At 36.2% G+C, this 16353-nt stretch overlaps 1 protein-coding gene and 1 non-coding gene across 2 annotated transcripts in view; both read left to right on the forward strand.

The window, feature by feature from the left end:
• MMS22L (MMS22 like, DNA repair protein) overlaps positions 1-16353 on the forward strand; it is a gene marked incomplete in the record, with an annotated part of 119895 nt that overhangs the window by 42311 nt on the left and 61231 nt on the right.
• Positions 13345-13451, forward strand: LOC127493308 (U6 spliceosomal RNA). Its single transcript, XR_007923367.1, has one exon. It is a non-coding gene; the product is annotated as a U6 spliceosomal RNA (small nuclear RNA).

Consider the following 16353-nt stretch of genomic DNA (forward strand, 5'->3'; position numbering starts at 1 on the left):
TTTTGTCTTGAGGCTCTTAATTGGGACTCCCGGTAATTTTTCAAAAGTAGTAACTAGAAACACAGAATGATTATTGTATTCTTGAAACATTTACCATTTGCTTCTTTATTTTATTACCCTGCCATCCCTATTTTTAGATGGAACTGGAAAAACATGGGACTTTTTTGTTACTTAGTAAAATAACACAGTTAATTTCAGAATTTCTAACCCACTGCCACAGCTGAGTTTTTACACCATCTTTATAGTAGTTTATAAATAGCTAAATTGAAACTAATCATAAATTTTTTTTATAAATTGGAGGTAGTTGAATGAAATATACAAAGTTTTTGCAAACCTGAAATTATTAACACTATTCATATACCTTTGAATGCATTTACGTTTTCTTTTTTGCTAATGGAAAAATTGCGTTTTATAATTTAGGGACTTTTATGTACTCTGTTTTTATAATTTTCTGAGTTCCAAATTTTGTTAGTTGGAAAAATGCATTGAGTGCTGTGGAGACAAGTAAATCACATTTCATTTACAATACTTTGTCTTGATTTATTAACATCGTATCAATCATCTAAATTTCACTTCTTATAATACAGTCACTTGCTTTTTAAAATTCAATTTGGTGGAAGTCTTTTAGCATTGAAGCCTAAGCTATTTAAGGGATGTTGGAAAAATGTTGCTTGCTAGTACCTTGTAAGCTATAAAGTGTCTCAATCCGCGAGATCATTACTCAGAAGTACAGATATACAAAGGCTAACCAAGATTGTAGGATTATGTAAGATGAAAATAAGTTTACTTTCATATTAAGAGTTTTCTTTTAAGAGGATCTAAATTGAGTTTCTAGGTTGCTATGCTCTGGAGGGAGGGAGTAGAAAAGGGGTTGCTGTTGATCTTTAGGACAAGCCTATGATAAAAGGACATGGATATTTATGTTGATAACATTTGATTTTTCTCACAAATGTGTTGTTTTGTTTTTGTTTCATGCTGCTAGACTGCTTTTTTTTTTTTTTTTTTTTGACAGGCAGAGGTAGACAGTGAAAGAGAGAGACAGAGAGAGAGAGTTATACACAGTGAGAGAGAGAGAAAGGTCTTCCTTTTCTGATGGTTCACTCCCCTAATGGCCGCCATGGTCGGTGCTGTGCCGATCCGAAGCCAGGAGCCGGGTGCTTCCTCTCGGTCTCCCATGCGTGTGCAGGGACCCAAGCACTTAGGCCATCCTCCACTGCCCTCCCGGGTCACAGCAGAGAGCTGGACTGGATGGGAGAGGAGCAACCTAGACTAGTACCCAGTGCCCCAACCAGGACTAGAACCCTGGGTGCCCGCGCCACAGGCGGAAGATTAGCCTAATGAACCACAGTGCTGGCCTAGACTATGCTTTTATTTTTTTTTTTTCTTTAAAAATATTTTATTCAAATATGATATACATATCAAGAAAGGCACATAATGAGTTTCTTTGTCAACTGATCAAGCTAATAACCAACAACCTCACTATTCCCACATCGCCACTTCTTTTTTTAACATGTGAAAGTGTCATTACAAGGTATGATTCAGTGAAGCAATATTTATGACTACATACCAAAAGACCTGACATCCACAATGCTTTTAAATAGTTGCTGTAGAAGAATTTCAAACCATGTACAAATCCTGTTGCCAAAATTATAGACCCATTTTAACAGAAGGATGAGGTCAGAGTATGAATAAGAATGGTGCAAATCTTTATAAATGCTGTCACATTTTAGACACTGCAGTCCTTTTAGTTTCTGAAGCTTGTATGGTAACTTACACACAATTATTCAGTGAGATTGATTATAGTATACACATAAAAAGAGGAATTGTGACTTGGATAGTTTCATTTTATCCCGAGGTAGGTATTGTAATTACAAACCAGCTTTTAGTTTGAGATCTTTTGGCGAGGAGCTCCAGAGATCATTTAGGATTACTTTACCTTAAACAGAGAAATAAGGAAGAGAAGGAGAGCAAGAAAACAAGAAAAGTCCTTTAATTATTTAATCATAGATAAGTGTGTTCCTTTTATTTCTTAACCCCAAATCTGGAACTCCATGGAAGATCTTTCACAGCAGTCATTTAGGTATGCTATATAATACTAACATTAGAAAGGTCAAAACCACTTTGGACAGTTTTTAAAAATTAAAGCATAGGCTCTCCCCACCCCCCTTTAAATTAAGAGCAGAGCTAAATTCTTTGAATTTTAGTTTAGGTAAGGCAGGTGGATTGCATAGATTGATGATATTTATTCCTTGCTGCATTCCTGACAAGGGACAAAATGAAATACTTTGCCTTCGCTATCTCTTCTGTTTTCAAAATCAGATGGGAATAAGGTTACCAGTCCTTGCATAAATGTGGTGTGTGTGTGTGTGTGTGTGTGTGTGTGTGTGTGTTGAGGTGGGTAATAGTTTATAACTGTATGACAGAGAAATTACAGGTAGGAAGGCACTAAGATCACTGATTAAAGGAAGAAGCAGCTCCCTCTAGGCTGTGGAACAAATCATAACTTCATATGCCACTTTCTGTTAACTGGAGCTGATGGCTCACCAGAGCATTCTTTATTGCTGATTAAGTAGCCTTATGAAAATACTGACTTGGTTATGTTAACTAAAAGCCTCTGTGTTTAAAACTTTGAATGTCAAATAGTTTCAGCAGTCATCTTTAACATTTCATGTTACTTTTCTAGAATCACATTTCTACTTCTCACTTTCTGTTATTTGACGTTAATATAAAAATGGCAGTCTTTCATTTGTGGAGTTAGGTGTAGCCAAAAGCTTTTCTTTAATTATATCCATTCATGCTGCTATAGTTAAGGGTCTGTCAGCATTTCCATTATAAACCTCCATTTTCAGGGTTTTATAACATAGCTATGAAAATTAGCTCTGGGCAAAAACTTGACATATAAGGCCTCATGAGATTCTCCCTCCTCCCCATCCCCTTTTTTCATTTTTACTGATGTAAGGGTGAATGATTTCAAAATGCCTTTTGGCATCTGCAAATATCATTTGGAGTTTAAAAGGAAACAATAAATTTTCAGGCTTTGTACCTGTTTGTTCTACCACTTAAGGGAGGTTGTGGACTTATGAATTTAAGCCAAATGGATATTGATCAACTGACATCTATTTTGTATTAAACAAGAGCTCAGTTTCAAAGAAGTCTGAAGGCAGTTGAGAAGTTGCCTAAAATACTAAATGTTGAAAAGAAAAAAGAATTCAAAAGGGATTATTACTTTTTGTGGGTGTGTGTGATGTGGTGTGCTAATAAAGTACAACTCCTGAAAAGATTAAGGCTGTTTTCCCTGCTTTCAAAATGTTTTCAAAATACATATATTTTTAAATCTTTTTTCTCTCTCCCCATGAGACCAGAAGATCATCTCTCTGTTATATGTCTGCTTTTAACACTTGGGATGTTATGTGTGTGTGCAGAAGAACTGTTTATTATTCCTGTCAAATATTTTATGCTCACTAGTTTTATTGGTAATATATCATTTATTCTAAACAAAGATTTCTCTTTTTTTCTTCCTTCAGTGGGAGAACTAGAGGTTGCCTAGGTAGGAAAGAGAAACTGTATTCTCTTGAGGGTCTGCTGTGTATGAAATAATTTACATGATATTTCAGGAAAAATAGAAAGGATGCTGTTGACAATCTGTGAGCTTTCTCTTTCTTTTGCTATTGTGTATCCTATTAGTATGAAATAGTTAGAGTTTCTAATTATTGAAAAATAGTTGACTATAGAGAAAATTGAAACTGGATAAGATTTTTACAATATATACATTGTGGATCTCAGTTTGCCCAAAATGTCAGCTGTTTTCATATATATAATTTGATGGAAACTTTAGGACAGTATACTAGTAATTAGAGAGAGCACATGAGTATGCTCTGTGGAAGAATACATTACCAGCTTTTATTTGAAAAATCAAGTAGAGAACTGTTGTTTACTAAGAGTGATCCATCTGCCATGCCAATTTTGGTTGCCTCAATGAAAGCATACTATCTCTAAGGAAATATATTATAAATCCTAGATTTGTATAAAGAATGAAGCATATAAAGAAAAGATTTCTTTAGCTTTGTATAAAGTATGATGTATATAAAGATAAAATTTCTTTATGTTGTTGTATATTTCAACTATTTACATATATTCTGTAAATTAGTATTTTGATCTAATTTGCTTTTTGCCAGGCTTGAATTTTGCATGGTGTATTTATGTTACATATTTTATAAATCCATGCAGTAATCTAAAACTACTCACTGTATTAGCTTGGCAGGGCTTATTCACTTTTTTGGTATTCTGATGAAACAGTTTGTATACTTAATTTTTCATATGTGGGGATGTATATTTGGGTCATCTATGTAGTCTCCAACTAGTTCTGCTACATAGGTATGAGTTCTTGAATAGTACAAAACAGTTTGCTTAAAATATTATGGGAGGAAACTTAGGAAGTCCTGACTTCTTTATTGGTAAAATGATTGTAATAGCACCTAATTCACTGACATCATGTGAGAAACACTGCTTAGAAAAGCATTAAATCCAGAGAATGAAAGTAATTGTCGAAACTTGAACTTGGAAATGCTTGGTGCTGGTCTCTGTAGGGATGAAGGTGGGTTAGCAGAGTACAGAGAAAGAGGAAAACCCAATTTAGACAGATTTAGGGGTTTAGGAAATATAATTTCAGAAGTTAGAGTAATAGAGGAGAGCTGGTTAGAGAATCAGTGAGCATCATATGTGACAGGAACCAGTGTTGCAGTGAGTAGATTTTTGTGCACAGTAAGTTGCGGTTTTTGCCACTGCTCCTCAAGCAGTTCCTGGCAGGTCTGATAGAAGACACTGTTGAAACGTAGTACCAAGTACATAGCTTTACGGTCAGTGAACCTGAGTTCAAGTCACCCCTCCTCTACTTAACAGTGGTTCAGTGTCTGGAAATTACTTAACATTTCCCAAATTTCAACTGCACCATTATAAAATTATACTGACCTTTCAAAGCGTTAAATTTCTGCTGTCATTAAATGGACCAAGGAAACAGAAAAGAGAAAGAAACTTAGATATTTATTTAAACCATCACTGTTTTTTTTTCCCACCAATTCATATTTTCTATTTCAGTCATCAGCTTTACTTGATGACTTACCCTTGTCCGTACATTTTATCTGCCTACTCAGCAGTATCCACATGAAAGTAGACAATAGTATTTGTATTGTCAGAATGCGCATTTAATACATAATATGAATTTCTTCTCTGTGTCTTTATACCTCCTAAGCACCAGTGGACTGAAGGCACTTTCAAAGAATTACAGGAGATTCATTCTCAATTACATGAATGGTTTTTGATGTTATTGAAAGATAAAGGTGTTCTTACTCTAGTTCAATGTTTTGGACCATTTTTTATTTTTTCCACTTAAGTAGTTTTTATCAAACTGTTCATAAAAACTGAACATAAAAGCAGGTGGAACAAGTAGGCCTTTGAACTTTTACTTGATTTTGAGAAATTTGAGAACCTCTCCATTAAGGTTGGGTTACAGGAACAAATTCTGGTTCTAAAATTAGATACTATCTGTACTGGAACTGGGTTGGAAGCACGGTAGTTGGAAGCAGTAACTGAGAAAATAGAGTGAAGGATAAAATCAATCTAAGGAAATTTCTCAGGCTGAAGATCTCATTAAAAACACTTAGTTTTGCCAGCACAGTTAAGAAAATAGATTCAGAGCAGGACCTATCTGTGTGAAATTTAGAATATTAGGTATAAAATAAAGATACTAGAGCTTTCATGATCTTTCCCCAACCCTTTTAGATATCTATTTTTTGTACTTCCTATTCCCTAGTCTTGTAATCTCCAGTTATAATCTAGTTCAGATCTATTTAATCCCAGTTCCTAATAATTTTAAAATTAAAGTAGGAGGTGAATGAAGTCTTAGATTTTTTTCAGTATTAATCCTACATTTAAGAAGTAGATGATAGAGGTTTTTTAAGATTTATTTATTTATTTTAAATGGATGCCTTTTAAAGTTTTTTTTTTTTTTTAAGATTTATTTATTGGAAAGAGTTACATAGAGAGAAGGAGAGGCAGAGAGAGAGAGAGAGGTAGGTCTTCCATCTGCTGGTTCACTCCCTGATTGGCTACAACAGCTGGAGCTGTGCTGATCCAAAGCCAGGAGCCAGGAGCTTCCTCCAAGTCTCCCCAGTGGTTACAGGGGCCCGATGACTTGGGCCATCTTCCACTGCTTTCCCAGGCTACAGCAGAGAGCTGGATTGGAAGTGGAGCAGCCAGGACTAGAACCAGCGTCCATATGGGATGCCAGCACTGCAGGTGGCAGCTTTACCTGCTGCACTGGGCCCTTATTTATTTATTTTGAAAGTTTTTCAGTGAGGGAGACAGACTGACAGAGAAAAAGAGAATCTTCCATCTGCTAGTTCATTCCCCAGTGACCACAACAGCCAGGACTGAGCTGGGCTGAAGTCAGGAGCCATGAGCTCCATCTGGGTATCTCAAGTAGGTAGCAGGGGCCTTCCCCAGGCTATTAGCAGGGAGCTGCATCAGAAGTGGAGCAAGCCAGTACATGAACTGGCGCTCATATGGGTTGCTGGGGTTGCAGACCACAGTTTTACCCACTATGCCACAATGCTGACCCTGATGAATAATTTAATTATTTCTTTTCTGACTCACAGTTGTTACCGAAGTTTGAAAATAGCAAAAATCTGATTTTGTGAGATAAAATCCAAAAATTCCATGTCTTATGATTTCAGAGGAAAAGAAAAGAGGAAATAAGAAAACTGAAACAGATGTTAGAATGAAGAACACTGGATGAAAGGACAAGGACAAAATAAATATAGTTGGTAAAAACAGCATTTTACTCTTTTGAAAATGGATCAGCTCAGTTGTTTAGGGAATAGAAGTGCCATGATTATTTTCTGTACCAAGCACTGGAATATTTCTCTTTAGTAAATGGTAATAAATCAAAAAATGTTGATTTGAGGCAAAAGCTACTTTTCCCAATCTTATTTATGTCACGGTAGTTCCTTGTCTGAACCCCATGGTTCACTATAGATATTTAGACCTCCCAGATCTTTGAAGCTTTAGATGAAATTCTGCAATGAGTTTGTAGGAAGACATCACTACTGTGCTCTTTCATGGCACCACACAGTGCTGTTCCTTAAGCCAAAGGCATGTTGTCATAATAAATATATTGAAGACTGGTAAATCCCATTCGTGACACGTTTGCTAAACTTCACTCTTCTCCAACCATGGAATAGGTAAAAACAGAAATGGTGACTTCAATAAGTGGATCCAGTCTAAAGAAACTCAGGTAAACTGATACACATGGTGACTTTTGATAATATAAGAGAAGTACTTAGCAAGCATCTCCTTCCAGTAAATATAGAATAAGCTACCTGACATTTTTTTTAATGATGTGATATGCTTGTGAGGGAGCAAAATCAATCTCTTAATTATTCCCATAATTAATTATTTTTGGATTAATCAAACCTCAGAAGGTAACATTAATTGAGGGAAAAGTAGATCTATTATGGTTTTAATATACTCCTAGCTATCATCACCATTTTCTGGTTTGTACCCTAGAGCTATTTTCTTGGGATGTGTTTTGTTGTAAACATCGGAGCACATCTTTGTTTTACGGTATGAATTTCCTTTTTCCACCATATTGTTTATAAGAAATAGTTCTTTTTCTCCATCTTATGGAAAAGAGTAAATACTCTGTTTTGAATTTTATTTACTTACATTTTAACAAAATTGAGAACAAACAAGGAGTGAAACTAGCATTTTAAACTCTTAATTTCAATTGTTTCTTCTTTACCTTACAAGATATATATTTTTCTCTCTTTAGGATATCTCTTGTCAGATTTAAGGCTTATTTAAAATGAAAAGAAAGCTGGAGCAATTTTCTTTATTCCATTTCAGTCTCCTAAGGCCTATTTCCCCCTGGTGAGCTCATAGCAACAGGGGGGTTTAAGGGAATTCAGCTTTCTGCAAATTAATGTCTCACATCATGAAAATTCAGGACTTTTTTTTTTTTATCTTGAAAAGTAATACAGTGAGTGCGAGTATTATTTCTTGCCAGCGGGTGGAAGATGAATGATTTTGTCACAGTTTTACTGCTTGATGAGCAGTGTCCTGAGGGTCAGGCTTAAGTCTGTGTCACTATGCTGCTCATTACTCTTGAGCTAAATAAGGGCTGATTGGATCTAAATTGCCTAGCACATGGGCCACAGATGAGCTCAGTGAGCAGGGGATGACCTGCTATTCAGTCTGGGAGTAACCCCGGTGTGCAAATGCAGCATTAGAACACCGTGGGAGAATGAGAGGCTACCGGCTGCTGCCAGCAAAAGAAATCGAAATGTAAAAACTCTTTGATGCTGTGATGTTAGAATTTGAAATGTGGGAAGTGACAGGTTGATGGTACTTATCAGCTTTGGCTGGATTAGAGAACAGTGTCATCTTGCTTATATAATGACAGAAGAATGAAGCCAGCAGCTAACTACTGTGCCGAATGGAGCCTCTGCTGTTGCCACAGCCAGTCGTTGCTGCCTCCTACTGGCAGTTTTCCTGGAAACCAGGAAAATATAATGAAGTAAAAAGCCTCTTCCATTGGTTTCCACAAATCGGGGGCTGTTTGGCAGTGAAAAGCTGCTATTGGAAGAATGCAAAAACAAAGGATATTTTAAAGCATACTTACTAGTAAATTGGTTTTAAAACACCAATGTAGGGGAAATTGGTTGCTCTAAAATTTTCTAGTGGGACAAAGGTTAATCCATTTATGAAGTGATACTACCCAGAGCAAGAAACCCCATCTGTGTACCCTTCTGGAATCATGTTCTTTCAGGGGGTCTCAGTTGGGCTGGTTGATCTCTCAATTATGTATTTTTACCAATAGCAGCACTTTACTAGCAACTAATCTTCAGAAACAACAGACTACCAACCACAGTGTTAGCACAGTTTGAAAGGCACCTGATAAAAATACAAAGCAAAAAACACCCCTGATTATGTAGTTTATTCTGCATAAATCTCTCTTTTAGGGAGGGAGTAGGATGGAAGGAAAATATTTCTCCTACAAACCAAATAATTAAAAAAAAGCCTAGCAAAGTCCTGTGATATAAGATCTTGTTTCATGTTAATCCTGCAGTTAAAAGTTTTTAAGAAATCAATATTAAGCTATTATTTTATGTTTGTAGTATTAAAGGTAGAAAATGTAGTTGAGTTTTTATAAAATTACTTGTCTCATTATGCTGTGAGAACTATTATGGTATATTGTTGTATCCTTCCATACTTTTCTTATTCATAAAGTTTTTTAAAAACCCAAAAAGGGACTAAATGCTGTTTAGTGGCCCCCTTTTTTCCACTTACTGTATCAGCAGCAGCTACCATATCAATGACATATATATTATTTTTGATGTCATCTTATTATTCCTTTGTGTGGATATACCATAGTTTACTCGGTCCTTTCTTAATTGTAAAACTTAATGTGTTTTGAATTTTTCATGACTAGATACAAAGCTATGGTGAATGAGTCAGGAGAACTCTATGCATTGCATGCTGCACAACTCCAAGGGATGCCATTCTCAACACTGTAAATATGGCTTTGATTATAATGAATTTGTTTGATTATAAGTGGGAGGTATTTTTTATTTATGTACTTGAGAGACAGTTGGTGCTTCCATCTGCTGATTCATTCCCAAAGTGCCTGTGGTGGCCAGGGCTGACAAGGCCAAAGTCGGGAGCCAGGATTGCAATCCAAGACTCCCATGTGGATGATAGGAATGCAATTACTTGAGCCATCACTGCTGCCTTCCAGGGTCTGCAATAGCTGGAATTAGGAATCAGAAGGTAGTATCAAACCTAATTATGATATGGCACATGAGCACCTTAACCACTAAACACTGACCTCAGAGGGTATTTTTTTAAGTGATTTAGTTTAAAATATAGCAGATTATATGTAATTTAAAAAATGATTTGGAGCCATGATTTAATTATACTCTAGATTTATAATATATAGGTATATACTTAATCATATGAATCCTGTAGAAGCAAATTTTTAACTAGTAGAAAGCCTTAGACTAGAAAGATTAACAAAAAATTTTCCATTTTGTTTTTTAAAGTAAAATCGTACTGTTCTGCATGTTGAAAGACTAGAAATAGAAAACTTCCAGAGTCTATGGCAAAATGACAGATCAAAGGGTTAATAAATTCACTTTTATTTCTCAGAATTAAGATTTTTTTTGTACTGTTTTTCTTATGCTTTTTTCTTACTATTAATATCAAATATAAAATTTTGAATATAACTTCTAAAGCATTTGAAGTCTCTAGAGAGAGTTTCTTTGTTTTTTTTTTTAAGATTATTTATTTGAAAGGCAGAGTTACAGAGAGGCAGGGGCAGAGAGAGAGGTTCCATCCACTGGTTACTCCCCAGATGGCTGCAACAGCCATCTGCCAATCCGAAGCCAGGAGTCTGGAGCTTCTTTCAGGTCTCCCATGTGGGTGCAGGGGCCCAAGGACTTGGGCCATCTTCCACTGTTTTCCCAGGCCATAGCTGAGAGCTGGATTGGAAGTGGGCAGCCTGGACTCGAACCTCACCCATATGGGATGCTGGCACAGCAGGTGGTGGCTTTAACCACTGTGCCACGGCACTGGCCCCTAGAGAGAGTTTTTAATGCTTCTCTTTTATATTATCAAAATTCTTGTATCTTGCAAAGAATGCAAATCATACAAATTGTATTCTTCTAAACCCTCTCCCACAGATGGAACTACCATTAACACTTTGGAGAATATTCTAAGCTGTGGTTGCATCTCCTTTTTTTTTTTTTTTAAGATTTTATTGATTATTGATTTGAGAAGCAGAGTTACAGACAGTAAGAGGGAGAGACAAAGAGAATGGTCTTCCACCCGCTGGTTCACTCCCCAGATGGCTGCCACAGCCAGAGCTGGGCCAATACAAAGCCAGGAGCAAGGAACTTCTTCTAGGTTCACTCCCCAAAAGGCTACGTCAGCTGGATCTGGGCCAATTGGAAGCCAAGAGTCAGGAGCATCTTCCAGGTCTCCCATGTGGGTGCAGGGGCCCAAGCACTTGAGCCATCTTCTGCTGCTTTTCCCAGGTCATAGGAGAGAGCTGGATTAGAAGAGGAGCAGCCAGGTCTAGAACCTGAACCCATATGGGATGGCAGCGCTGCAGGCAGACAATTAACCTACTGTGCCACAGCGCCAGCCCCATGCTTCTCCTTTTATCTACACTGCTTTTTTTTTTTTTTTTTTAAATCACTTTTTATTTTGAAGGAAAGGGGGGGAAACTAAAGTGGGATTCTACCATTGAAATTTCTACATCTTCATTTTTTTCACTGAAAAAGATATCAAAGATAGGTCTGTGTACATATGCATGGGCAAAAGCACATAAATGTTTAGGGTTACATAGTGTCTTACTGTAAAAATAAACCTTTGTTTACTCAACCCGGTGAACATTTAGGAACTATACATTAATTTAGTTCCAGGATTCTAGTTGCTTGAAAATTAGGATTGCTTAGCTCATTTAACCATAGTACAGTTTTGTAACTTATTGATGTATCCAGTGTTTGAACCAATAGAGCCTATTTCCACTTCATCATTTAGTTTGTGTCATATCATAGATGGGATAGTCTTTTGCTTATAGTAAAAAAAAATATGTATTTGTCAAAAGGTTGCAAATGTGAATTTAAATACTCACTCTGCTCTTTTACTTTGATCTTGCACAAATCATGTAACTTCCTTGAACCCCAGTTTTTCAAAACTGAAAAAATGTGTGTAATAATACATATTGAAGAGCCAGTTTAAAGAAAAAAGAAGATAATACATGTCAAATGCTTCAGAATAAACTGAAAAGTAAATATAAAATAGTTTCCCACCTTAAATTAGATTTTTCAGGCTCAATTCTGAATCAGTTCAATGCTATTTCTTGAATACTATTTATGCTTTTAATAAAATACATATGGTCTCATCTCTCTCCTCTTATTTTTTTATGGCTTAGCAATTTTGCTATATTAGTTTTGTACTTACACATGAAAAAGAAATTACTGTATTTTTCAGTCAACATTTTCTTATTGAGTACCTGCTATGGCAGACTTTGTGCTGGTCTTGGAAAAAATAAAGATACATAAAATCAAATCACTGCTCTCAAGTGCCCCACATGTAGTGAGACAGACATAGAAACAAATAAATGAAATACACTGTGATTGATAGAATAACAGACAAAAGTTGAGATTCCCCCTACACAAAAATAAAGCAAGTGATTATGTATCAGTAAGTCAGTCACACTCTGTCACATTCTTACTGTTGGCAGACTTTAGAAGGGAGACATAAATCTTGAGAAGCTTGTGCTTATGTAGATAGTAGTTTAAAAAAATTTTAAACTTGTGACATTTTTCACATATACCATTAATAATAAATACTTAGCTACCTATACATGTTATGTACAGTCTTGTTATTACAGACTGTGTCATTAAAATACTTTACCACATTTCTTCTGGTATCTGTTTTCCTTCTATTCCCATTCTCATAATCAATGTAGTATTTGTACATTTTTAAAAGTTCATGTAAATGTGATTATGTTGGGGATGCTGCCTAAACTGTGCAATTTGCTGTTTTCATTTTGGCGTTAAGACTTTTGCGATATACTACCAGAGGAAGTATGCATTTAGGGAAATGAAGGATTCAGCCAAAAACAAAACATGTTTTGGGTTCAGGAGATGGAGGGTCCAGTACACAGTAATGAAGCAATGGGAAGAAAGTCTTGCACCTGGCTCAGGTTCCCCTGTTACAGATTGAAATAGACTGATGATGAGGGAAGGAAGGAATGCCTCTAGGAAAAGTGAGGAAAGAAGAAAGCAGTTCTTCACGTTCCACATGAGGGAAGAGTAACTACCTTATAAAATGTTAGCTTTGAAAAGCCTGTAACCCAAAACAGGAAGTGTAGTCCATGGCCATACTGATCTTAGAAGCTAAGCAGGGTCTGGCTTAGCTTGGATGGGAGAAGAGGAATTGTCCTGATGACTTATCACTAAGAAACCTATTTTGTCTTTTAATGCTAATTTACCATAGCAGATCATATATTTACATCAACTTTATACATCACATATGTTTCAAATATATTGATCCCATTTGGAATTTGCGTTTCACATTATTTTTGGATGTATAAAGGTTTTATTTATTGTCATAATCTTAAAAAAATTATACATATACACACACATATAAACAGTTAACAGTTTTTTCTTTTGGTTTCTTAAGAGGAATTCTGTTGTAATTCAGAAATTATTTCCTGTATTCTTTCTGCTTCCCAGAACAGTGCTAGTAAATGTTCTGGTATATATGAAAATATTTTCTGTGCTCGCTTCGGCAGCACATATACTAAAATTGGAACGATACAGAGAAGATTAGCATGGCCCCTGCGCAAGGATGACACGCAAATTCGTGAAGCATTCCATATTTTTGAGAAGTTAAAAAGAAGAGGTGGACCCGTCCCAAAATGTCCCTTGCCCAGAAGAAAGATCGGGTAGCTCAAAAGAAAGCAAGCGTCCTCAGAGCTCAGGAGCGGGCTGCTGAGAGCTAAACCAAACAATTTTCTATGAAGATTTTTCTGATAAAGACAATAAACTTATTGACCAAGCAAAAAAAAAAAAAAAAAAAAAGGAAAGAAAATATTTTCTATACTTTCAAAGTTACAGTTACTATTTAATACCTCCAAATTCTTAATGTTCTCATCATTGTCTTTTCTGAATTCTGAAATGTTTGACCCAGTATATGCAACTTGTTGTATTCTAAAGAACCCTGTCATAAATGGTAGTTTTTCCCCGGAATATAAAATGTTCCATATATTGGGTCAAATTAATTATATTAAACTGGGAGTTTTTGAGATGGCGTAACTATAATATTTATGATTTCCCAGAAGTAGTTGTATATTGCCTAACTTAGAGATTAGACATGGTTCAATCTTCCCATATTTGCATATGAACTGTATTTTGTCTTTGGTATGCTATTTTTGAATTTATCATCTATAATAGTACTGGTAGGTACCAAGAAAATTGCATCATTTAAATATATATATATTTAAATTTTGTTTAGATGGGTAAATTTATCCCCATTGGAATAATGATTGGGAGAAAGAAGTCAGGATTGATTTTCATACAGATGTATGCATCATTTCTTTTATTCTCTTTTATGACATTGGAATCACTGAAGTTAGAGAATCCTTTATTCACATTGTTGTTTCACTTCTTCCAGTTATGTTTAACAAGGTTTTAAAATCATGGAAATAGGCTAATATTGTTACCTGCTCATGTTCACCTGTGACCTTGCATGTTAAAATCTTTCTGTATCTCCTCAAGTATTCATTAGTAGGATATTTGCATTTATTTTAGGAGCCAGACCACAGGCATAAGGACAAATTATATGAAGAGAAAATGGAGCCGGCGCCGTGGCTCAATAGGCTAATCCTCCACCTTGCGGCGCTGGCACACTGGGTTCTAGTCCCGGTTGGGGCACCAGATTCTTTCCCGGTTGCCCCTTTTCCAGACCAGCTCTCTGCTGTGGCCCGGGAAGGCAGTGGAGGATGGCCCAAGTGCTTGGGCCCTGCACCCCATGGGAGACCAGGAGAAGCACTTGGCTCCTGCCTTCAGATCGGAGCGCCGGCCGCAGCGCGCCAGCCATGGCGGCCATTGGAGGGTGAACCACCGGCAAAAGGAAGACCTTTCTCTCTCTCTCTCACTGTCCACTCTGCCTGTCAAAAAAAAAAAGAAAAAAAAAAAAAAAGAAAATGGAGGTCGGATATAAAGTGATGAAAAGATCCTTTTGTACCTAATTCAAATCTAACTCTGGGACCTCAGACTGGTCCTCATATTCTGTATTTTATTGGAAAAATAAAGCATTAAATGAGATTACTAAAAGTTTTTCTAATTATAGTGTTATATATGAGTATTTTAATATTTTTGATTTAAATTGTTTTGCTTTCTAAGTTGATATATGAAATGGGGATGTATGCACTGCCAGCATAATTAAACTAAATTTTACCCAATTAACTTCATTTTGTTTTCTACTTATACAGTCATTTTTACCCATTTTATCTATACCACATAAAAATGTAGAAAAGAGTGACATGTAGGAAAGACTTTTCTTTTTTTCTTTTTCTTAAGATTTATTTATTTATTAGAAATGCAGAGAGAGGAGGGGGGTAGGTCTTCCATTCTCTGGTTTACTCCCCAGATGGCTGCAATAGGTGACAGAGAACCAAACTCTTGGGCCATGTTCCTTTGGTTTCCCAGGCACATTAGCAGGAACCTGGATTGGAAGCAGAGTACCTGGGACTGGAACAGGAACTGGAAAGCATATGGAATGCTGGTATCGCAGGCTGTGGTTCAACCCCCTGGGCTACAGTGTCACCCCAGAAAGATTTTTCATAAGCACCAATTTACAATGCTGCAATTATGGTGCTACAAATATTATCAGCTGTTTTTATTTTGGCCAGTAGTTAGAGATTTTTAGTTATGCATTAGATAAATCATTTAGTCAAGAAATATTCAGAGGGCTACTTTGTAAAAGGTGTGTTTTTAAGTTGAGACATAAATATGTCATACTTCATTTCTAAAGAGCATATTTGTTTAGAGCTTCTGGTTTGTCAAGGACTTTAGACAGTTTAGCTCTTATATTTGGTTTTGAGGTGGCAGAGAGGTCTGAAGAAACTAAGAATATTACAAATAAATTGTAGTTGGGCAATTTGGAGTGTGTGAATTGTGGAAGATCTAGGCAAGTATTTCTTAGGTGCTTTGTATGGAGTGGTTCTCTGACCTAGTGCCAGATAGGACATGACAGAGGCACCAGGTATGATTCACCAGGACACATGTACCATACACAGTAGAAAAAGGTATTAATGGGAAACTTTGGTCACTCAGTAACAGTTACTCACTTCTTACTCATGCAAGATACTTCTTAGTGTACAAAATAAAGATTACGTTCTGTCCTTAGGAAAAGTATTTTGTAATAAACTAGAATAGTTCAAAGTGAAAATTAATAAACAATGAAAATTTAAGATTTTTTTGGTGATTCACTTTAGGAAAAAGAAGGAAGAAAAGAGATGGGAAGAGAAAGGACTACAGATCTTTTGAAATAGCATTTGAACTGGGTGTTGAAGTTGTAGAATTTCTGTTTGTGATAAGGAACGGGGAGGGATGAAGTCTTGAAAAAGGGTGGGATATAAGCAACAATTATATAACTTGTTGAAGTAGAAAAGGGAGAAAATAATACTGGGAGAATGGCCTGCGAAGTGGAAGTTTGAATGGGTTAGGTGGTTTTTTTTTGGGGGAGGGATTGGGGGGGGGAGCATAGGGTAAAGTAGCCTGA

This window comes from Oryctolagus cuniculus, chromosome 5 (genome assembly GCF_964237555.1).
Source record: "Oryctolagus cuniculus chromosome 5, mOryCun1.1, whole genome shotgun sequence".
Taxonomy (NCBI): domain Eukaryota; kingdom Metazoa; phylum Chordata; class Mammalia; order Lagomorpha; family Leporidae; genus Oryctolagus; species Oryctolagus cuniculus.